At 44.7% G+C, this 23,844-nt stretch overlaps 1 long non-coding RNA gene across 1 annotated transcript; it reads right to left on the bottom strand.

Annotated features, from left to right (window-relative positions):
• Positions 1–5,711: 5,711 nt before the first annotated feature.
• On the bottom strand, positions 5,712–11,723 carry LOC124015841. Its single transcript, XR_006835230.1, has 3 exons — positions 11,597–11,723; positions 10,955–11,218; positions 5,712–5,974 (listed from the first exon to the last, which is right to left on the bottom strand). It is a non-coding gene; the product is annotated as an uncharacterized LOC124015841 (long non-coding RNA).
• Positions 11,724–23,844: the final 12,121 nt, after the last annotated feature.

Raw genomic sequence — 23,844 nt, 5'->3', positions numbered from 1 at the left:
TTTTTGCTCTGACGTGCACTGTAAACTGTGGGACTTTATATAGACAGGTGTGTGCCTTACCAAATCATGTCTAATCAATTTACCACATGTGGACCCCAATCAAGTTGTAGAAACATCTCATGGATGATCAATGGAATCAGGATGCATCTGAGATCAATTTTGAGTCTCATAGCAAAAGGTTTGTATAGTTAAATACATTTGCAAAAATGTAAAAAAATAAAAAAAATGTATTTGGTTTGTCATTATGAGCTATTGTGTGATTGATGAGGGGGAGAAATTATTCAATTTTAGAATAAGGCTGTAATGTAACAACATATGGAAAAGGTGAAGGGGTCTGAATACTTAACGAATGAGATCATTCTGACATTTCCATTCCCAACTACAACATGTTCTGTCAAGATAGAACTGCCAAAGCGGGAGGAGTTGCAATCTACTAGAGAGATTGCCTGAATGGTTCTGTCATACTTTCCAGGTCTATGCCCAAACAGTTCGAGCTTCTAATTTAAAAAATGAATCTCTCCAGAAATAAGTCTCTCACTGTTGCCGCCTGTTACAGACCCCCCTCAGCTCCCAGCTGTGCTCTGGACACCATTTGTGAATCGATTGCCCCCCATCTATCTTCAGTTCGTTCTGCAAGGTGACCTAAACTGGGATATGCTTAACACTCAGGCCATCCTACAATACAAGATAGATGCCCTCAATCTCACACAAATCGTCAAGGAACCCACCAGGTACAATCCTAAATCTGTAAACATGGGCACCCTCAGATATTATCCTGACCAACTTGCCCTCCAAATACACCACTGCTGTTTTCAATCAGGATCTCAGCGATCACTGCCTCATTGCCTGCATCCGTTATGGGTCCGCGGTCAAATGACCACCCCTCATCACTGTCAAACGCTCCCTAAAACAATTCTGCGAGCAGGCCTTTTTAATCGACCTGACCCGGGTATCCTGGAAGGATTTTGACCTCATCCCGTCAGTAGAGCATGCCTGGTTGTTCTTTAAAAGTAATTTCCTCACCATCTTAAATAAGCATGCCCCTTTCAAAAAATGTAGAACTAAGAACAGATATAGCCCTTGGTTCACTCCAGACCTGACTGCCCTCGACCAGCACAAAAACATCCTGTGGAGTGCTGCACTAGCATTGAATAGTCCCCGTGATATGCATATTTTCAGAGAAGTCAGGAACCAATACACACAGTCAGTTAGGAAAGCAAAGGCTAGCTTTTTCAAACAGAAATTTGCATCCTGTAGCTCTATCTCCAAAAAGTTCTGGGACACTAAAGTCCACGGAGAATAAGAGCACCTCATCCCAGCTGCCCACTGCACTGAGGCTAGGAAACACTGTCACCACTGATAACTCCACGATAATCGAGAATTTAAAAAGTGCCATCCGTTTTGTCACTAAAGCCCCAAACATCCACCACTGCGACCTGTATGCTCTCGTCGGCTGGCCCTCTCTACATATTCGTTGACAAACCCACTGGCTCCAGGTCTTCTATAAGTCTTTGCTAGGTGAAGCTCTGCCTTAACTCAGCTCACTGGTAACCATAGCAACACACACCCATAGCATGCACTCCAGCAGGTATATTTCACTGGTCATCCCCAAAGCTAACACCTCCTTTGGCCACCTTTCCTTCCAGTTCTTTGCTGCCAATGACTGGAACAAATTGCAAAGATCGCTGAAGTTGGAGACATATCTCCCTCACTAACTTTAAGCATCAGCTATCTGAGCAGCTTACCGATCGCTGCAGCTGTACACAGCCCATCTGTAAATAGCCCATCCAACTTCTTACCTCATCCACATGTTTTACTTTTCTTTTTTTGCTCTTTTACACACCAGTATTTCTACTTGCACGTCATCATCCGCACATCTATCTCTCCGGTGTTAATTTGCTAAATTGTAATTACTTCACTACTATGGCCTATTTTTTTGCCTTACCTCCGTACTCCATATGCACACACTATATATATTTTTCTATTGTGTTATTGACTGTTTGTTAATCCTACGTGTAACTCTGTGTTGTTTTTGTCGCACTGCTTTGCTTTATTTTGGCCAGGTCGCATTTGTAAATGAGAACTTGTTCTCAACTTGCCAACCTGGTTAAATAAAGGTGAAAGAAATATCCTAACTTTATTTTAGTCACATGTTCAATCAACTATCATCAGCTGATCCAGGAAATCATTGTCTGAATGACAGTCGCATGACAAACATCACGACATGCATCTAGACATAGAGCATTTTACTGGTTGAAGTGTTGTTTTAAGTACAAAGTGGTTGATTTGCGATGATGACACAAACATTATATTAAGCAGGACATTCAAACGAGCCTTACAATTATAATCCAAAGTGGTGTGAAATGCTCTCATAAGCAACCTGGAGATGGAGGTTACTCCCCTGAGTTTTCCCCATTCACATTCAGAATAGAATGTGAAAAACTAAAATCTTTGCTCACCATTTTTGCTCCAGGCAGATATACTACATCCATAACTATCGGTATCCTCATTAGCAGGGAGGTGTTTCTGCAATCAGATTGTGTGTTTATCGCCCTCATGCCGCAATTTGCCTCATGCCGCTGATCCTCAACACGGGGGCCCCACAAGGGTGCGTTCTGAGCCCTCTCCTGTACTCCCTGTTCACCCACGACTGCGTGGCCACGCACGCCTCCAACTCAATCATCAAGTTTGCGGACGACACAACAGTGGTAGGCTTGATTACCAACAACGACGAGACGGCCTACAGGGAGGAGGTGAGGGCCCTTGGAGTGTGGTGTCAGGAAAATAACCTCACACTCAACGTCAACAAAACTAAGGAGATGATTGTGGACTTCAGGAAACAGCAGAGGGAACACCCCCCTATCCACATCGATGGAACAGTAGTGGAGAGGGTAGCTAGTTTTAAGTTCCTCGGCATACACATCACAGACAAACTGAATTGGTCCACTCACACTGACAGCGTCGTGAAGAAGGCGCAGCAGCGCCTATTCAACCTCAGGAGGCTGAAAAATTCGGCTTGTCACCAAAAGCACTCACAAACTTCTACAGATGCACAATCGAGAGCATCCTGGCGGGCTGTATCACCGCCTGGTACGGCAACTGCTCCGCCCTCAACCGTAAGGCTCTCCAGAGGGTAGTGAGGACTGCACAACGCATCACCGGGGGCAAACTACCTGCCCTCCAGGACACCTACACCACCCGTTGTTACAGGAAGGCCATAAAGATCATCAAGGACATCAACCACCCGAACCACTGCCTGTTCACCCCGCTATCATCCAGAAGGCGAGGTCAGTACAGGTGCATCAAAGCTGGGACCGAGAGACTGAAAAACAGCTTCTATCTCAAGGCCATCAGACTGTTAAATAGCCACCACTAACATTGAGTGGCTGCTGCCAACACACTGTCATTGACACTGACCCAACTCCAGCCATTTTAATAATGGGAATTGATGGAAATGATGTAAATATATCACTAGCCACTTTAAACAATGCTACCTTATATAATGTTACTTACCCTACATTATTCATCTCATATGCATATGTATATACTGTACTCTACAACATCGACTGCATCCTTATGTAACACATGTATCACTAGCCACTTTAACTATGCCACTTTGTTTACTTTGTCTACACACTCATCTCATATGTATATACTGTACTCAATATCATCTACTGTATGCTGCTCTGTACCATCACTCATTCATATATCCTTATGTACATGTTCCTTATCCCCTTACACTGTGTATAAGACAGTAGTTTTTTTTGGAATTGTTAGTTAGATTACTTGTTGGTTATCACTGCATTGTCGGAACTAGAAGCACAAGCATTTCGCTACACTCGCATTAACATCTGCTAACCATGTGTATGTGACAAATAAAATTTGATTTGATTTGATTTGATTTGATTTTAGCAAACACAGAAAGGGGCCTATATTGGAGACCTAAAGTCATCTGGCACACTGCTTAGAGTTTCAACAATATGAATAAATGATTTCTAGTCTACAGTCTTAGATGTTACTACTAATGTGAAAACAAGACAATATGACTATTCTTGCTAATTTTAAGAAAAATGTCAAATAATCATTACAGGCGTCAATTGTGTCAAAACACAGTTTTAACGTGTCGAAATCAATAACCAATATTATGCAGAAACAGTTGTGATATATTGGAAACCTAAATGTAAAAATTACCATATACACAAACATCTGCCACAATAATCATATTACTTTTAAACAAGCTCCTTATAAACCGCACAAGCACCAGAAATGCTGCTGTTTTGACAAGTAGCAATAAATCACTGATATCAATTTTGGGGGAAATCAGGTTGTACGTGCTGTTGAAACTACTCCTACGACAATGTTAAAACATTCTACATTGTGACATTATTTCATTGTTTTTATTTCATTCACAGCTATAAGGTAACTCTCCAGTGTGTATTATCTGGTGTGACATCAGGCTGTTTGACCGAGTAAAACTCTTCCCACGTTGATCACAGCTATAAGATTTCTCTCCTGTGTGTGTTCTCTGGTGTATAGTTAGACAGCTAGACCTAGTAAAACTCTTCCAATATAGATTATAACTACAGTGGGGCAAAAAAACGTATTTAGTCAGCCACCAATTGTGCAAGTTCTCCCACTTAAAAAGATTTCATCATAGGTACACTTCAACTATGACAGACAAAATGAGAAGAAAAAAATCATATTGTAGGATTTGTAATGAATTTATTTGCAAATTATGGTGGAAAATAAGTATTTGGTCACCTACAAACAAGCAAGATTTCTGGCTCTCACAGACCTGTAACTTCTTCTTTAAGAGGCTCCTCTGTCCTCCACTCGTTACCTGTATTAATGGCACCTGTTTGAACTTGTTATCAGTATAAAAGACACCTGTCCCCAACCTAAAACAGTCACACTCCAAACTCCACTATGGCCAAGACCAAAGAGCTGTCAAAGGACACCAGAAACAAAATTGTAGACCTGCACCAGGCTGGGAAGACTGAATCTGCAATAGGTAAGCAGCTTGGTTTGAAGAAATGAACTTTGGGAGCAATTATTAGGAAATGGAAGACATACAAGACCACTGATAATCTCCCTCCATCTGGGGCTCCACCCAAGATCTCACCCCGTGGGATCAAAATGATCACAATAACGGTGAGCAAAAATCCCAGAAACACATGGGGGGACCTAGTGAATGACCTGCAGAGAGCTGGGACCAAAGTAACAAAGCCTACCATCAGTAACACACTACGCCACTAGGGACTCAAATCCTGCAGTGCCAGACGTGTCCCCCTGCTTAAGCCAGTACATGTCCAGGCCCTTCTGAAGTTTGCTAGAGAGCATTTGGATGATCCAGAAGAAGATTGGGAGAATGTCATATGGTCAGATGAAACCAAAATATAACTTTTTGGTAAAAACTCAACTCGTCGTGTTTGGAGGACAAAGAATGCTGAGTTGCATCCAAAGAACACCATAGCTACTGTGAAGCATGGGGCTGTGTACCTATGATGAAAATTACAGGCCTCTCTCATATTTTTAAGTGGGAGAACATGCACAATTGGTGGCTGACTAAATACTTTTTTGCCCCACTGTATAAGATTTCTCTCCCGTGTGTGTTATCTGGTGGACTATCAAGGAGCTTGACGCAGTAAACCTCTTTCCACATTGATCACAGCCATAATATTTCTCTCCTGTGTGTGTCCGCTGGTGTACTATCAGGCTGATTAGCTGAGTATAACTCTTCCCACATTGATCACAGCTATACGATTTCTCTCCTGTGTGAATTCCTTGATGTAATTTAAGGTCTACTTTAGAGTTGAATCTCTTCCCACAGAGAAGAGCAGCAGTTAGATTTCTTCCCTATGGGTCTATGCTGGTGCTTCTTGAGGAGTTCTGATCTGGAGAGACTTCTCTGCCTCCTCAGCATCATGATGTTGTTGAGGTTCCCCAGAGGATCAACGATAGTCCCGTCTCTCTCCTATGTGAACGACAAAGTTAGACAGATGGTTAGTGATCCCTTCACGCGCCAATCCCGTTAACGGGATTGATTTGACACAGCGCGCCAAATTCAAAAACAGAACTACTTATAATAATAATTCATCAATCAAACAAGTGTTATACATGGGTTTAAAGATGAACTTCTTGCTAATCCAGGCACGGTATCAGATATCAAAAAGGCTTCACAGCGAAAGTAAACCATGCTATTATCTGAGGATAGCACCCCATCAAACATACACATGAAAATCATAATTCAACCCACCAGGCACAACACAAAAGTCAGAAATAACATATAATTCATGCCTTACCTTTGAAGATCTTCTTCTGTTGGCACTCCAATATGTCCATTAAACATCACAAATGGTCCTTTTGTTCGATAAATTCTGCCGTTATATATCTGAAATGTCAATTTATTTGGCGCGATTGATTCAGAAATACACCGGTTCCAACTCACCCAACATAACTACAAATGATCTAAGAAGTTACCCGTAAACTTGATCCAAACCTTTCAAATAACTTTCCTATTCCAACTTTAGGTATTTTTAAATGTAAATAATCGATACAATTTAAGACGGAATAAACTGTGTTCAATACTGGAGGAAAACAATGTGGAGCGTGCTTTCAGGTTGCGCGCCCCAACCACAACAGTACACTAGACTTGACCCTCGTTCTGAACAGGGCTACTTCTTAATTTCTCAAAAGGAAAAACATCAACCAATTTCTAAAGACAGTTGACATCCAGTGGAAGAAATAGGAACAGCAAGCAACTGCCTTAGAATTATAGATTCTCAATGAAACCCCATTGAAAAGAGAGTGGCCTAAAAAAAATGGATGATTTGTCCTCTGGGTTTCACTTGCCAAATAAGTTCTGTTATACTCACAGACATCATTCAAACAGTTTTAGAAACTTCAGACTGTTTTCTATCCAAATCCTCTCATACTATGCATATCCTAGCTTTTGGGCCTGAGTAGCAGGCAGTTTACTTTGGGCACTTTTCATCCGGATGTGAAAATAGTGCCCCCCTAGCCTTAAGAAGTTTTAAAGGCCCAAAACAGCAGAAATCCACGGATTATTTGAGGTAAAAGGTGATGCCCAGATCGTACCCACGAAGTTGTACAACAATTGACGTCTTAAATGATTTGACAATTAAGACAGTCAAGTTAGCATCAAGTCATATTTTGTCTTGTTTTCACATTAGTATTAACTAGAAATAAGTTATTCAAGTTGTTGAAATCATAAGCAGTGTGCCAGAAGACTTTTGCTCTCCAATATAGGCCACGTTCTGTGTTTGCTAAAATTGTGGCACGAGGGCAATGCACACGCAATTTGGTAGCAGAAACTCCTCCCTGCTAATGAGGAAACAGCTAGTTATGGATGTAGTATATTTTGTTGTAGAAACTCCTCCCTGCTAATGAGGAAACCGTTAGTTATGAATGTAGTATATCTAGTAATGAGGAAACCACTAGTTATGGATGTAGTATATCTGGTTGGTGCAAAAATGGTGAGCGAAGATTTGTTTTTCACAATGTATTCTGAATATTACAGAGCACTATCAGCGCAAGATCAGGAGTGCTACTCAAGGAAGCTCACATTAAGCTCTGTATCTATTCACTATTTCACCACCACGGGGATAAACTCAGAGGAGTTCTAATAGGCTGAAAGAAAATATAGCCTCCGTTTCCAGGTTGCTTATGACATTACTTTTAGGTTATAATTGTAAGGCTCGTTTGAATCTTAATGTATTTGTGTTACTGTCAAATCAATTGCTTTATTCTTCAACCATCAGCCTGACAATGAGGGTTTGTACACTAAGTGTATGCCAATTGGCCCATAACTTAACCTAAAAATAACATAGACCTAGTGTACACGTCCTGGTAATCTGTCTGGCCCTGCAGCATTGTGAATGTTGACCTGTTTAACGGTCTTACTCACATCAGCTGCAGAGAGCGTGATCACAGAGTCGTCTGGAACAGCTGGTGCTCTCATGCATGTTTCAGTGTTATTTTCCTCTAAGAAAGCATAAAAGTACTTTTGCTCGTCTGGTAGAGCGTCGGAGCCAGTGTAGTACGATTTGATCTTTGTCCTGTATTGACACTTTGCCTGTTTCATGGTTCGTCAGAGGGCATAACGGGATTTCTTATACGCTCCTTGAAAGCAGCAGCTCTAGCCTTCAGCTCAGCGCAGATTTAGCCTGTAATCCATGGCTTCTGGTTGGGGTATGTAAGTACAGTCACCGTAGGGATGACGTCATCGATGCACTTATTGATGAAGCCAATGACTGATGTGGTGTACTCCTGAATGCCACCAGAGGAATCCCAGAACATATTCCAGTCTGTGCTAGCAAAACAGTCCTGTAGCTTAGCATCTGCTTCATCTGACCACTTTCTTTTTGATAGAGTCACTGGTGCTTTCTGCTTTAATATTAGCTTGTAAGTAGGAATCAGGAGGATAGAATTATGGTCAGATTTGCCAAATGGAGGGCGAGGGAAAGCTTTGTACACGTCTCTCTGTGTGGGGAGAAATTGTGGTCTATAGTTTTTTTCCCTCTCGGTGCACATTTAACATGCTGGTAGAAATGAGGTAAAACGGATTTAAGTTTCCCTGCATCAAAGCCACTAGGAGCGCCGCCTCTGGATGAGCATTTTCCTGTTTGCTTATGGCAGAATACAGCTCATTGAGTGTGGTCTTCGTGCCAGCATCGCTCTGTGGTGGAATGTACACAGCTACGAAAAATACAGATGAAAACTCTCTAGGTTGATAGTTTGGTCTACAGCTTATCATGAGATACTCTACCTCAGGCAAGTAAAACCTTGAGACTGCCTTAGATGTCATGCACTAGCTGTTATTTTACAAAAATACATTATCCGACACCCCTGGTCTTACCAGACGCCACTGCTCCATCCTGTCGGTGCAGCGTATAATCAGCCAGCTGTATGTTGATAATGTCATCAGTCGCCCACGACTCCGAGAAGCATTAGATATTACAGTTCATAATGTCCCGTTGGTATTTTAATCTTCCTCATAGGTTATCAATTGTATTTTCCAAAGATTGTACGTTTGCTAGTAGAATTGAAAGCAGTGGGGGTTTACTCGACCGCATACGAATCCTTAGAAGGCAGCCCGAACTCTGCCCCCCTTTTCTCTGTCTTCAATTCACGCAAATGACATGGGCCTGTTCCGGGAAAGCAATATGTCCCTTACATAGGGCTCGTCGGACTCGTTGAAGGGAAAAAAATAGCTTCCAGCTCGTGGTGGTGAGTAATCAATGTTCTGATGTCCAGAAGATATTTTCGGTCATAAGAGACGATAGCAGCGACATTATGTACAAAATAATATTTAAAAAATAAGTTACAAACAAAGCAAAAAACAAACAAAATAGCACAGTTAGCGCTAGTAAATTCATTATTCTGCTCTCTGGTACTCAGACGAGAGAGCTCTGAAATCGGAGTAGAAAGGCAGAGCGGATTTATGAAAGCACCTGAATGTCCATTGAAAAAGCACAACGACTATGCCATTTAGCTAAGCTAAGAATGACGGGAATAATCATGTCAATAAACATTGGGTAGTTAGTTAGAATATAGTTCATATACTGTATAAGTAGCCAACTAGCGTTAGGTAGCTAGTTGACATACCGGTACATACTGCTGTAATAGCATGCAAGTAAATTGTCAGTCAAACTAACGTGTATGGTAACTTATTTGAAAAGTCATTACTTTATTACATTGCTCAGTATTTTATTAACATTTGTCATAATTAGTTAAAACAATGAATTTGTATCGGCTCTCGTTGGACTTAGTCTGAATATTTTCTGCCATTTTCTTAAAATCTGAAAACGATGTGAAGCCACACCCATTTGATGAAGAATTGCATTATGGACCCTAACGTACTGCGTGTTTACGTCATATTTTGGCGAAGATAGTACGACATCAGGGAACTTTTAACATATTAACTATATCCATACTATGACCAATAAGCATACTATATACTCAATTAACATCACAAATAGTAGGGTTAGTATGAGTATTCTAACACAGCTAATGACTTATCAACGGCTCTAACAATTTGACCCCTACAGGAAATCTACACTGGCAGTTATAGAAAGACCCATTTACTATATAGCCACTGATTCTTGAAAAATATAACTTAAGTTAATATAACTTACCCCACCAGAAACCAAAATATAAGCTTGTATAACGCCACTGTTTGTAAACAAGCACTGTATAGCCTTGAAATCTGTTTAAAACTATCATTTTGACCTTATGGATGGCTAGTCCTTGTATTTATAGTCAATTCAGGGGGTAGCCCTTAGCTGGACTCAAACCTGGGTCCAGCGACTATCAAGCCAACACCTTATAACTGTTACGCCAAGATGTCTGAACTTCTTGACGAGGTCGCTAGGTGTTGGGTTACGGTTTCTACAATAGCTTTCTCTATTAATTTGAGAGTGGTTACATTTCTCCAGCCCCCATCCCTCAGCTGTTTACCAAACCAAGTCTCAGGGCTGACATTTAGTTGCTGTTTAAGTGGCCCCTTTAAAAAAGCCACACAATCAACCAACCAATCTGCAGTTCAAACAATAACAAAGATGTCATTCCACCACTGTTTTGGTAATAGGATTATGGATGGGGCTGGAGGTATGTAACTACTCTCAAATTCATAGACAGACCTATGGATGCAAGGACTGACCATCCATAATATCAACATTATAGTTTTAACCATGTTGAGGCTATACAGTGTTGATTTACATTCTTTCTAAACATTGGCGTTAAATACTATTATCTGGGGATCTGATGGGGTACAACAGTTGAACGAAGCTCATGAGGCATGTTATACTCTTCAAGAATCAATGGCTATAAATAAACCCATTTAAAACGTCTAAATATGGATGTAGCAATTGCATATTTCCCATCAGTTCAACAACTGCAGAGCTTACGCCTCTGTTTTTAAGACAGTACTTACTAGTGTTAATCAGGGCCCGTTCATCGTTAGAACCATTGGATGCTTTAACATGCCTTTGGGAAACCGGGCCCAGAAATCCAGTTTCCTCATCTTCTTTTACTGAAACTTCCTCTTTCACTCTGAACGCGTCTGCCTCTTCTTATTTCACTGTAACAGCCTCATCCTCTACTTGTTTTTGTATTGTGACATCCTCCTCTTCCTTCTCTTCTTTCCCGACAACGTTCACCCACAGACCCTCTTTCTCCGTCCAGCAGACCTTCTCTTCTTTAACAGGAGAGTAGCTTAGTGATTTTCAGACAACAAGTTAAAGGGGAAGCATTATTTGTTATTCACCAGTGTAGCAACACAGTGTGTTTGGAGACTTAATAACTTAGTTGTGTTGAAGATCTGGTTACCTATAAGCACAAACAGTTATGGTTTTGCATCATTACATATTTATTCACTTATTTCCAGATCTCTTCGAAACTACCCACAATGCACTATTTCTCAACATCATATGGAGGATATACTCTGTGCTACAGAGTTTGTATGCTAGCTCGGTCGCTAGCTCAAGCTTGCAAACATTAACCACACCCACACCTTTTTATGAAATGTGTGGTTGTGTTATCTAGTGGGAACCCATTAGCACCATAGACTTCTTACCGTGGGCACAAAATGAAAGAGAAAATCAACCTGCTTGCTCCTTTTTGTTTTGTCAACTTTTCGGTAGGGATGTTATGTTTGATACCGGAGCTACGAGGCATACGCCCAAATCGCTAAGCAGTAAACTTCAAAACAGTGTGCTGATGCCTGTATCACTTTATCAGCAGCACGTGACCAACAACTTCTGAAGCTTAATTTCGTTGAACAACCACCTGATTGGATTGGTATTGGGCTTGTTTGACACTGCAGGCGACTGCCAACTGACTGATATACAAATCCCCTTGCATCATAAATAACTCCTCGTTGTTATTTATAAATCAGTCAGCCAGTCACAATTTACCCACAATTCAGCATGGATTTGATGCTCTCGAAAATGGCCAGTGGATTAGTAGATGACATAAAGGCTACGCTGCACAGGCTCTAAGGCGTGGGGACGTCTTCAAAAATAATGTGACTGTTCTAAATTCTGTGTTGCTCAAACCTGTTGAAACCTACATTACCGTTCAAAAGTTGTCAATTTGTTGAGGTAATCTGAAGAGATTTCACCCCATGCTTCCTGAAGCACTTCCCACAAATTGGATTGGCTTGATTGGCACTTGTTATGTATCATACGGTCAAGCTGCTCCCACAACAGCTCAATAGGGTTGAGATCCGGTGACTGTGCTGACCACTCCATTATCGACAGAATAACAGCTTACTGCTTCTTCCCTAAATAGTTATTGCATAGTTTGGAGCTGTGCTTTGGGTCATTGTCCTGTTGTAGGGGGAAATTGGCTCCAATTAAGCACCGTCCACAGGGTATGGCATGGCATTGCAAAATGGAGTGATAGCCTTCCTTCTTCAAGATGCCTTTTACACTGTATAAATCTCCTACTTTACCACCACCAAAGCACCCCCAGACCATCACATTGCCTCCACCATGCTTGACAGAAGGTGTCATTTTTTCTGCATCTCATTAATGTTATTGTTTGTGATCCAAATACCTGAAACTTAGATTTGTCTGGCCATAACACTTTTTTCCAATCTTCCTCTGCCCAATGTCTGTGTTATTTTGCCCATCTTAATGTATTTTTATTTTTAAATGATCTGAGATATCGATTTTTCTTTGCAACTCTGCCTAGAAGGCCAAAATCCTGGAGTCACCTCTTCACTGTTGACATTGAGACTGGTGTTTTGCAGGTACTATTTGATAAAGCTGCCAGTTGAAAACTTGTGAGGTGTCTGTTTCTCAAATTAGACACTAATGTGCTTGTCCTCTTGCTTAGTTGTGCACTGGGGCCTCTTTCTATTCTGGTTAGAGCCAGGTTGCACTGTTCTGTGAAGGGAGTAGTACACAATGTTGTACGAGATCTTCAGCTTCTTGGCAATTTCTCGCATGGAATAGCCTTAATTTCTCAAAAAATAATACTGACGATTTTCAGAAGAAAGTTATTTGTTTATGGCCATTTTGAGCCTGTAATCGAACCCACAAATGCTGATGCTCCGGATACTCAACTAGTCTAAAGAAGGCCAGTTTTATTGCTTCTTTAATCAGACCAACAGTTTTCAGCTAGAAAACAAGGGTTTTCTAATGATCAATTGTTAGCCTTTTAAAATGATAAACTTGGAGAATATAAAATATTTTGATTTGTTTAACACTTTTCTTTGGTTACTTCATGATTCCATATGAGTTATTTCATAGTTTTGATGTCTCCACAATTATTCTACAATGTAGACAATAGTTACAATAAAGAAAAAACATTGAATTTGTAGGTGTGTCCAAACAATTGACCGGTACTGTATATGCATTGTGGAGTAGAGCTGATCATAGATCTGTACAAAGGCATAACATCTACAGCAGGAACAACTGTCTGTGTTAAAAAGGCCCAGCTGGATTGAATTGAGCTATTTAAAATGACATATTTGAATGTGAAATTATTTGTTCTGTTTGTCAATACAAGACAGGGTCTGTGGAGGCTTGGCCTATTAGTTGTGAATTTGACATGTCAGTTGGAATAGTGATAGATTTTGGGAGGGACCCTTGTCACTACAGCCAATCAGTGAGCAGCTTCCCTTCCCACACATCCCAGACAGTTCTGTTACTCACAACACTTCCCCTGTTTTCCTCAACAATGGAAAAGCACACTGAGCTAAAGCCTTGCCATTTTTTTACAATTAGGAAATAATATGTCATATTTTACTCATACCTCAGCCAGCATTGTGAATGGTTAGGAAATATTTCATGTTTTACTCGTACCTCAGCCAGCATTGTAAATGGTGTCTGAGGCGGTGACATACTAAACCATGGCAGTAAATCTAGTCACGCATGAAAGGGCTGGGGTGGTTGTGTGGTTATAAGTTAATGACCTTGGAATAAATATTTGGCCATGCTGGCAGGGTCTGAATCAAACCCAATGTCCACCTAGTACACTCTGGGCTAAACTTTGCTGTCTCTTTCCATGAAACATGGACACCAACATAAAATGCCTGGGAACCTAACAAGTCTTCAGGCAAGGTTACTCACGTGGTTAACTATACCACCTCTAATAGACGTCACCGCCTTGGACCTCATCTCAGTGAGTTTAGGTTTTGGAAACCATGGAGGAGAGGGCTTTGGACCACATCTCAGTGAGTTTAGGTTGGGGAAACAGTGGAGGAGAGAGCTTTGGACCTCATCTCAGTGAGTTTAGGTTGGGGAAACTGTGGACGAGAGGGCTTTGGACCTAGTTCATGGCATTGAGGAGAGAGCAGCTCTAACACAGTATCTGGTCTAGTTCATGGCATTGAGGAGAGAGCAGCTACAACACAGTACCTGGTCTAGTTCATGGCATTGAGGAGGATAGAGCAGCTGTAACACAGTATCTGGTCTAGTTCATGGCATTGAGGAGGAGAGAGCAGCTGAAACACAGTACCTGGTCTAGTTCAAAGGGACAATGGGGATACTAAGAGGGACCAAGAGTCTGTTGATTGGTCGGTCATTGGGTTAATTTGTTTTACAATATGTTAAAATCTAGCTTTATTTATACAGCACATTTCAGACATGGATGCAACATAATGGCTTCGTAGGAAAAAACAATGAAAATAAACAGAAATATTTAGTAGACAAACATAAGAGGATAAAAAACAGGAGAATAACAACTGAAAGACTAATGAACATTCTAAGGAAATGCCATTGAATAAAATATGAATTAGATGCAATATCCAACCCAAAATACAAGATTGTTTTTTAGGTTGGGCTCTGATAGACACTATGGGGGTGTCCACTGAAAATTGACTAGTAACAACAACTGGGACCTAAAAGACACCCACCATGAGACCCACTAAATCTGCCCAAGAAGAGGCAAACAAAAGAAAAACACACACCAAACTTAAAGACAAGAAGTAAATAGAAAAATGTTAAATTTATTACAATCAATACCATTCATACTATTACAAAATCATAATTCTCATTCATTCTTAATTAATTCTATTTACAAAAACATCAAACAAAAACAAACCTCAGGGGAGCATCGTCCCTCCCCGTCATACCTAACCAATACCTAACCCTTTCCCTATCTCCCCTTCCCTAATCTATCCCCTTACCAAACTCACTCTAACACTCCCAGCCCTAAACCCCCTTTCCACCTCTCCCGTGCCGCATGCTTCCCCCACTTCCTCTCCTCCCTCTTCATCCTCCCCCCTCAAATCACCTTCCACCCTTCTCACTATCCCTTCCACCCCCCCAATCTCTCCCTGTCTTGACTAAATTCTACCTGGCTTCCCACAGTCCCTTTTTAAAGACACTCATGAGAAGCCAGAGCAGAAACCTGTCCCTATCCGTTCCCTTTGCTCTCCCTACGCCTCTCTCTAGCCTAGCCCATGTCAAAACAAAATCCCTCCTAACCACACCTAGCATCACCCGTGCCCTAGCCCATACTAGTCCGGCACAGGCACAGTCCCAGAAGGCATGGCGCACAGTCTCCTCCCTGCCACAAACAGATCTTGGACAGGTGGGGGATCGCACCACACTATACCGGTACAAGATGGAAAGTACCGGCAAGCACTTATGGAGGCTCAACCAATTCAGGTCCTTGAGCCTGTTGTCCAGGCCCCGCGCCTGCACTCCCTCCCAGACCACTGACGAGATGCCCGCTACAGGCGCAGGACTCCCTGCCTGCCTGACCTCTTCGTACAGGTGCCTGTGATCTTAACCTACTCGGGCAACTTCAACCTCGGGGTGCGCACGCAGCCACTTTGCCGCATGGCCAAAGTGCCACGGCAGCTGTTCCGCCCGAGGACCCGCGTTAAACCACACCATTACGCTTCTCGACTGGTACGAGAAGAACACCCGCAGGAGGTAACCGGACGGGTGTATCACTGGCTGAGCAAGCTCCGCTAACAAGAAAGAAACAAAAATTGAGTCCAGCTTGAGGGGGAAATGTGGTACCCCCCTACCTCCCTCCCCGATGGGACAGATCATGCGTGCCCTGGCGACCCACTCGCACCTGCCACTCCACATAAACTGAAACACCAGCCTCACTAGAGGCCTCCTCAGACAAGTCGGCAATGGGTAGATGTATGCCAAATACAAAAGAGACGGCAACACATCCACCTTTACGACCAGGACTTTGCCCATAAAAGACAAATACCTAGCCTTCCACATTGCTAGCTTCCTCTGTACCACTGCGATACGCATGTTCCAGTTTAGCGTCGCTGAGCCGGAGGTCTCAAAATGAACCCCGAGAATCCTCAGGTCCCCTTCGCAGAGAGATAAACCCCCAGGCACATCCGTTCTACCGCGCCATCTTCCGAAAAACTTCACGGAAGACTTTGCATGGTTCAGAACTGCTCCCGATGCTCGGGTGAAATCCCCAAAGATGGCAAGGGACCTTGTCAGGCACGAGTCCTTGCACAACAGCAAGGAAGTGTCGTCGGCGTACTGTGTCATCTTAACACGCAGCCCACCACTTCCAGGGATCAACAAGCCTTCCACCCCGGTGTCTGCCCTAATGGCAGCCCCCAGAGGCTCCATGTACAGAATGAAGAGGAGAGCCGAGAGTGGGCATCCCTGCCTGACCCCAGACGAGAGGTCAAAAACGTCACCTAAATGGCTATTTACACTAACTCGACACCCCGCTCCGACATTTAATGTACGAATCCATCCTATAAACTTCTCCCCAAATCCTAATCTACCTAACACCCAGAATAGAAGAGATCTATTCACGCGATCAAAAGCTTTCGCCTGATCTAGCGCTGCTACCATTAAAGGCAGCCCTCTATCTTCAACCCAAGCGATGGAATCCCTGATCAACTGTCGGTTCCATCTTATAGAGCGGCCCTCTACCCCGCACGTCTGATACTCGTGGACGACGTAGGGAAGGGCTGTGCGCAACCGGTCTGCTAAAACCTTTGCAAGAATCTTGTAATCTACGCACAGCATGGTCAAAGGCCACCAGTTGCCAAGGTCAGTTGCTTCCCCCTTCTTATAAAGAAGTGACAGCACACCAACAGCCATTGATCCCCCCGGGACCCCCGTCTCAAGGATGGCCTTCAAGACTTCGAGAACCACTGGTCCAAGTATACCCCAAAACTTGAGGTAAAACTCAGCCGGCAGCCCATCCATCCCAGGCACCTTCCCTTTTCCCATCCTCCTAAGAGCGCTCTCAACCTCTTCTAGTGAGATCTGGGCCTCCATCACGTCTCTAATGTCCTCTGGCAGCCGCCGGGACAAGTGTTCTAAAAACACGTTTCCCTGCTCTACATCTATTTCCCTTTCCTTAAATAAACCTTGGAAACGATCAGTTGTCACCCTGACCATTTCCTCTGGTTTACTTACTATACTACCATTTTCTTCCCTAACTCCGTGCATTACCTTCATACTCTGCCTGGCCCTAACCGATTTAAAGAACATAGCGAAACAACTCTCATTATGTTCTCGAAAGCCACTATGCGCACGCTCCAGGAAAGCTCGAGCCTTCTGCTCCTGCAGCTCCCTGAGCTGCGCCTTTAGGGCTGCGAATCTCTCTCTCCCAGTCAATCGACCCGTCAAGGTTGCCTGCCTCGTACTCGAGAGACTGACGGAAGCACCAATCAAACGACAGAACTCCCTCCAAAACTGTGACGTGAATTGCGGGCCTCCGTCTGAAACGGCGTCTAACGGGAGGCCATGAATTCTGAACACATTCTCAATGATGATTTGTGCCGTCTCCTTAGCGGAAGGAAGCTTAGCGAGGGGAATGAAATGTGCCGCCTTAGAGAACCTTTCGACAACCGTAAGAATCACAGTCTTCCCCGCAGACGAAGGCAGACCGGTAATGAAGTCTAAGGCGATGTGAGACCATGGTCGAGAAGGAATGGGAAGCAGTCTGAGACGACCGGCAGGAGGAGAGTTACCTGACTTAGTCTGCGCGCAGTCCGAACAAGCAGCCACGAAACGGCGCGTGTCACGCTCCTGAGTAGGCCACCAAAACCGCTGGCGAATAGAAGCAAGTGTACCTCGGATGCCGGGATGGCTAGCTAACTTGGCAGAGTGAGCCCACTGAAGAACAGCCAGACGAGTAGAAACAGGAACGAAAAGAAGGTTACTAGGACAAGCGCGCGGCGACGCAGTGTGAGTGAGTGCTTGCTTAACCTGTCTCTCAATTCCCCAGACAGTCAACCCGACAACACGCCCATAAGGAAGAATCCCCTCGGGATCGGTAGAAGCCACAGAAGAACTAAAGAGACGGGATAAGGCATCAGGCTTGGTGTTCTTATTACCCGGGCGATAAGAAATCACAAACTCGAAACGAGCGAAAAACAACGCCCAACGAGCTTGACGTGCATTAAGTCGTTTGGCAGAACGGATGTACTCAAGGTTCTTATGGTCAGTCCAAACGACAAAAGGAACGGTCGCCCCCTCCAACCACTGTCGCCATTCGCCTAGGGCTAAGCGGATGGCGAGCAGTTCGCGGTTACCCACATCATAGTTGCGTTCCGATGGCAACAGGCGATGAGAAAAATAAGCGCAAGGATGGACCTTATCGTCAGACTGGAAGCGCTGGGATAGAATGGCTCCCACGCCCACCTCTGAAGCGTCAACCTCGACAATGAATTGTTTAGTGATGTCAGGAGTAACGAGGATAGGAGCGGACGTAAAACGCTTCTTGAGGAGATCAAAAGCTCCCTGGGCGGAACCGGACCACTTAAAGCACGTCTTGACAGAAGTAAGAGCTGTGAGAGGGGCAGCAACTTGACCGAAATTACGAATGAAACGCCGATAGAAATTAGCGAAACCTAGAAAGCGCTGCAACTCGACACGTGACCTTGGAACGGGCCAATCACTGACAGCCTGGACCTTAGCGGGATCCATCTGAATGCCTTCAGCGGAAATAACAGAACCGAGAAATGTGACAGAGGAGACATGAAAGGCGCACTTCTCAGCCTTCACGTAGAGACAATTCTCTAAAAGCCGTTGGAGTACACGTCGAACGTGCTGAACATGAATCTCGAGTGACGGTGAAAAAAATCAGGATATCGTCAAGGTAGACAAAAACAAAGATGTTCAGCATGTCTCTCAGTACATCATTAACTAATGCCTGAAAAACAGCTGGAGCATTAGCGAGCCCAAACGGCAGAACCCGGTACTCAAAATGCCCTAACGGAGTGTTAAACGCCGTTTTCCACTCATCCCCCTCTCTGATGCGCACGAGATGGTAAGCATTACGAAGGTCCAACTTAGTAAAGCACCTGGCTCCCTGCAGAATCTCGAAGGCTGACGACATAAGGGGAAGCGGATAACGATTCTTAACCGTTATGTCATTCAGCCCTCGATAATCCACGCAGGGGCGCAGAGTACCGTCCTTCTTCTTAACAAAAAAAAAACCCCGCTCCGGCAGGAGAGGAAGAAGGCACTACGGTGCCGGCGTCAAGAGAAACAGACAAATAATCCTCGAGAGCCTTACGTTCGGGAGCCGACAGAGAGTATAGTCTACCCCGAGGGAGAGTGGTCCCCGGAAGGAGATCAATACTACAATCATACGACCGGTGAGGAGGAAGGGAGTTGGCTCTGGACCGTGCGCAGATCATGATATTCCTCCGGCACTCCTGTCAAATCACCAGGTTCCTCCTGAGAAGAGGGGACAGAAGAAACAGGAGGGATAGCAGACATTAAACACTTCACATGACAAGAAACGTTCCAGGATAGGATAGAATTACTAGACCAATTAATAGAAGGATTATGACATAAGTCGCTTTGGATAAAAGCGTCTGCTAAATGGCATATATTATTATTATTATTATTACATACTAGCCAGGGATGACCCAAAACAACAGGTGTAAAAGATGAACGAAAAATCAAAAAGGAAATGGTCTCACTGTGGTTACCAGATACTGTGAGGGTTAAAGGTAGTGTCTCATATCTGATACTGGGAAGAAGACTACCATCTAAGGTGAACATGGGCGTGGGCTTCCCTAACTGTCTGAGAGGAATGTCATGTTTCCGAGCCCATGCTTCGTCCATAAAACAACCCTCAGCCCCAGAGTCTATCAAGGCACTGCATGAAGCAGCCGAACCGGTCCAGCGTAGATGGTAGTACAGGATCTTGATGGAGAGACCTGAGTAGTAGCGCTCACCAGTAGCCCTCCGCTTACTGATGAGCTCTGGCTTTTACTGGACATGAATTGACAAAATGTCCAGCAGAACCGCAATAGAGGCAAAGGCGGTTAGTGATCCTCCGTTCCCTCTCCTTAGTCGAGATGCGAATACCTCCCAGCTGCATGGGCTCAGTCTCTGAGCCGGAGGGAGGAGATGCTTTTACACCTGCATTGTTTGCTGTTTGGGGTTTTAGGCTGGGTTTCTGTACAGCACTTTGAGATATCAGCTGATGTACGAAGGGCTATATAAATAAATTTGATTTGATTTGATGGTTGCGATGCGGAGAGGGGGAACACCGTTAACGCGAGCTCTCTTCCACGAGCTCGGTGACGAAGATCTACCCGTCGTTCTATGCGGATGGCGAGTGCAATCAAAGAGTCCACACTGGAAGGAACCTCCCGGGAGAGAATCTCATCCTTAACCTCAGCGTGGAGTCCCTCCAGAAAACGAGCGAGCAGTGCCGGCTCGTTCCAGTCACTAGAGGCAGCAAGAGTGCGAAACTCTATAGAGTAATCCGTTATGGATCGATCACCTTGACATAGGGAAGCCAAGGCCCTAGAAGCCTCCCTACCAAAAACTGAACGATCAAAAACCCGTATCATCTCCTCTTTAAAGTTCAGATAATTGTTAGAACACTCAGCCCTTGCCTCCCAGATAGCTGTGCCCCACTCTCGAGCCCGACCAGTAAGGAGTGAAATGACGTAAGCAATCCGAGCTCTCTCTCTTGAGTATGTGTTGGGTTGGAGAGAGAACACAATATCACACTGGGTGAGAAAGGAACGGCACTCAGTGGGCTGCCCAGAATAACATGGTGGGTTATTAACCCTAGGTTCCGGAGACTCGGAAGACCAGGAAGTAGCTGGTGGCACGAGACGAAGACTCTGAAACTGTCCTGAGAGGTCGGAAACCTGAGCGGCCAGGGTCTCAACGGCATGACGAGCAGCAGACAATTCCTGCTCGTGTCTGCCGAGCATAGCTCCCTGGATCTCGACGGCAGTGTTACGAGAATCCGTAGTCGCTGGGTCCATTCTTGGTCGGATCCTTCTGTTATGCTGGTGAATGAGGACCCAAAAGCGACTTAACGAAAACAGAGTCTTTATTCCAGTATATGACAAAAGTAATAATCCTGGAAAAATCAAGAAGAAAACAAAACTGGAAAAAACTTAAATCCACTCGTAGTAACGAGGAAAGACTGGAGACTCGACCATTGACTGCAGGTTGCTTCGGGAAGGCACCGACCGTAGCAGACTAAGACACCTGCTCACACGCAGCATCTGAAGGAGACAAAACACGACAGGGCGAGACAAGGACACAGAACAGCGAACATCATACAAGGATCCGACAAGGACAGAAGCGGAAAACAAGGGGAGAAATAGGGCTCTAATCAGAGGGCAAAATAGGGGACAGGTGTGAAAAGAGTAAATGAGTGAGTTAGGAGAATGAGGAACAGCTGGGAGCAGGAACGGAACGATAGAGAGAAGAGAGAGAGGGAGGGGGAGAGAGAGGGATAGAAAAAGGGAACGAACCTAATAAGACCAGCAGGGGGAAACGAACAGAAGGGAAAGCACAAGGACAAGACAATATATGACAAAACATGACACAATTAACCTCTGGATACGATCCACCTCCCTCCTTTCCTCCCTTTTTTTCCTTCTACAATATCCTATTATAAAAGCCCTAATCCTCACCTTAACTAAATCCCACCACTCTAACACCCCCTCGCACATGGACCGGAGGCCGTCAAGCCTCCGAAAGAGACAAAAAAATGTGTCAACGAAAGCCTGCTCCTCCAGTATATCCCGATCTAACTTCCAGTACCCCCTACCGAAGAGGCAGACTGGCGACCCTACCTGCAGGAACACCCCGTCGTGATCCGTGAAGAAAACAGGCACCAGCCGCCCAGACAACTGACCCAAAGACCTGGATACAAAAATATAGTCAACCCCCCTGGAGTTGCGCCATGTAGGACTGACCATTGCCGGAGTAGTGTGCATGCCACCATCAACCAGACCATGGCAAGCCATTAGCCCAGTGATGGCGCCTGCACTGCTATCACCACCTACCCCTAAATCTATATTAAAATCCCCTCCTATCACCAAGTGCCTGTTTGTAACACACAGGGGCGCCAGACAGTCCACCATCTCCCTCCTGTCTGCCGCCACCTGTGGCCCATACACCCCAATTAACCTATATCTAGCTTCTCTATACTTGACATCTATCCCCAATACTCTACCCTGCATTATAACAAAAGTGCTCTCTACCTTAACCTCTCTGTTCCCACACAGAATCCCTACTCCTGTTGAGTGCACCCCTCCTATGCCCCAAAAAGATTCCCCCTTATCCCACTCCCTCCTAAATCTACACACATCCCCACCATCCTTCAGGTGAACCTCCTGTAAAAAAAACAGAAATCAAACCCCACACCCTCTAAATAACAAAAAAACGCCCTCCTTTTAACATTATCCCTTAACCCCTTAACATTTAGACTAAAAAAAGAAACAGAACTATTCATTTAATTTTTTCAACAAATAAACCCCAAAAACCAAAGAAAAAAACAGGAGACTCACCCGATGCTCCCCTGGTCCATCTCCACTGGCGGGGACGTCCTCTCCACTCCTGACACTCCCCCGTCCTCCATCCCAACCCATGACCCAGGCAGTGTGTTGGGTCCTCCCTCCCCACCCACCATCCCCCCCTCCCTGTTTGCCTCGGGGCTGCATCTCCTCAAACAGGAGTTGGGATCCCTCTAGCAAACAGCTCACCGACCCCTCACTGGAGTCATCCACTAAAGTGCAAGGGGCTGAGGCAAACCGGGAGGAAAAATTACCACCCCCCACTCTCTTAGCCTCCCCCTCCACACCCCCTCCCTCTCACTTCCTGCCAAGCTCCCCCTCTTCATCCCTTTCTTCTTTGGTGAAGGAGGTAGCGGGGAGACAACGTCCCATCCCCGCTAACTCCTCCACCAAATCCCTAATTTCGACCTCGAGGAAGCCTGGCAGGCTGTCCCCCCACTCCTTCCCCCTCCCACCTCCACTCCTCCCTCCTTCTCCGTCACTGTCCCGTTCCCTCTTCCACTCCTTCTTGTACCACTGTCCCCTTCTCCCTCTTCTCTGCTCCTCCACATTCTTCCACCTTCTTTTTAATCTCTCCTTTTTCCTTCTTTCCATCTTCTCTCCTCTTTCTTTTCGCCTCTTCCTTCTTCCCTTCTTCGTCCTTCTCCGTCCTTTCCCCTGTGCCATCCGTACAATCCGCGTCCTCTCTTTCCTCCCCCCATCCCCCGCTCCCCCAGCTGCAGACGCGTATGACCTGTGACGAGCCGGGCAATCACGCCACAGGTGTGCTCTTGAGCCACACCCGTGGCAAGACTTGGGCTCGTCACATTCCTTGGCCTCGTGCTCTTCCGACCCACAAAATCGACACCTCTTGGCACTGCACGAGGCCAGGATATGGCCATAGGCCATACAACGCCTGCAGAACGGGGGCTGACGTGCATAGTATAGTGTTCCCCTCTCAGCCCCCAGGGAGAACATCGCCGGAGGATGGAGATAGCCATCCACACTCTTCGGGGACTCCCTGAGTAATGCCTGGAAACCTCTCTTTCCGTTCCAGAAACCCAGGGAGTCCCTGAGGTACCTCGCTGAGGAGACATTGTCCA

This window comes from Oncorhynchus gorbuscha, linkage group LG26 (assembly GCF_021184085.1).
Source record: "Oncorhynchus gorbuscha isolate QuinsamMale2020 ecotype Even-year linkage group LG26, OgorEven_v1.0, whole genome shotgun sequence".
Taxonomy (NCBI): domain Eukaryota; kingdom Metazoa; phylum Chordata; class Actinopteri; order Salmoniformes; family Salmonidae; genus Oncorhynchus; species Oncorhynchus gorbuscha.
The sequence above is the reverse complement of the archived record's forward strand: the minus strand, read 5'-3'. Positions and strand labels throughout refer to the sequence as shown.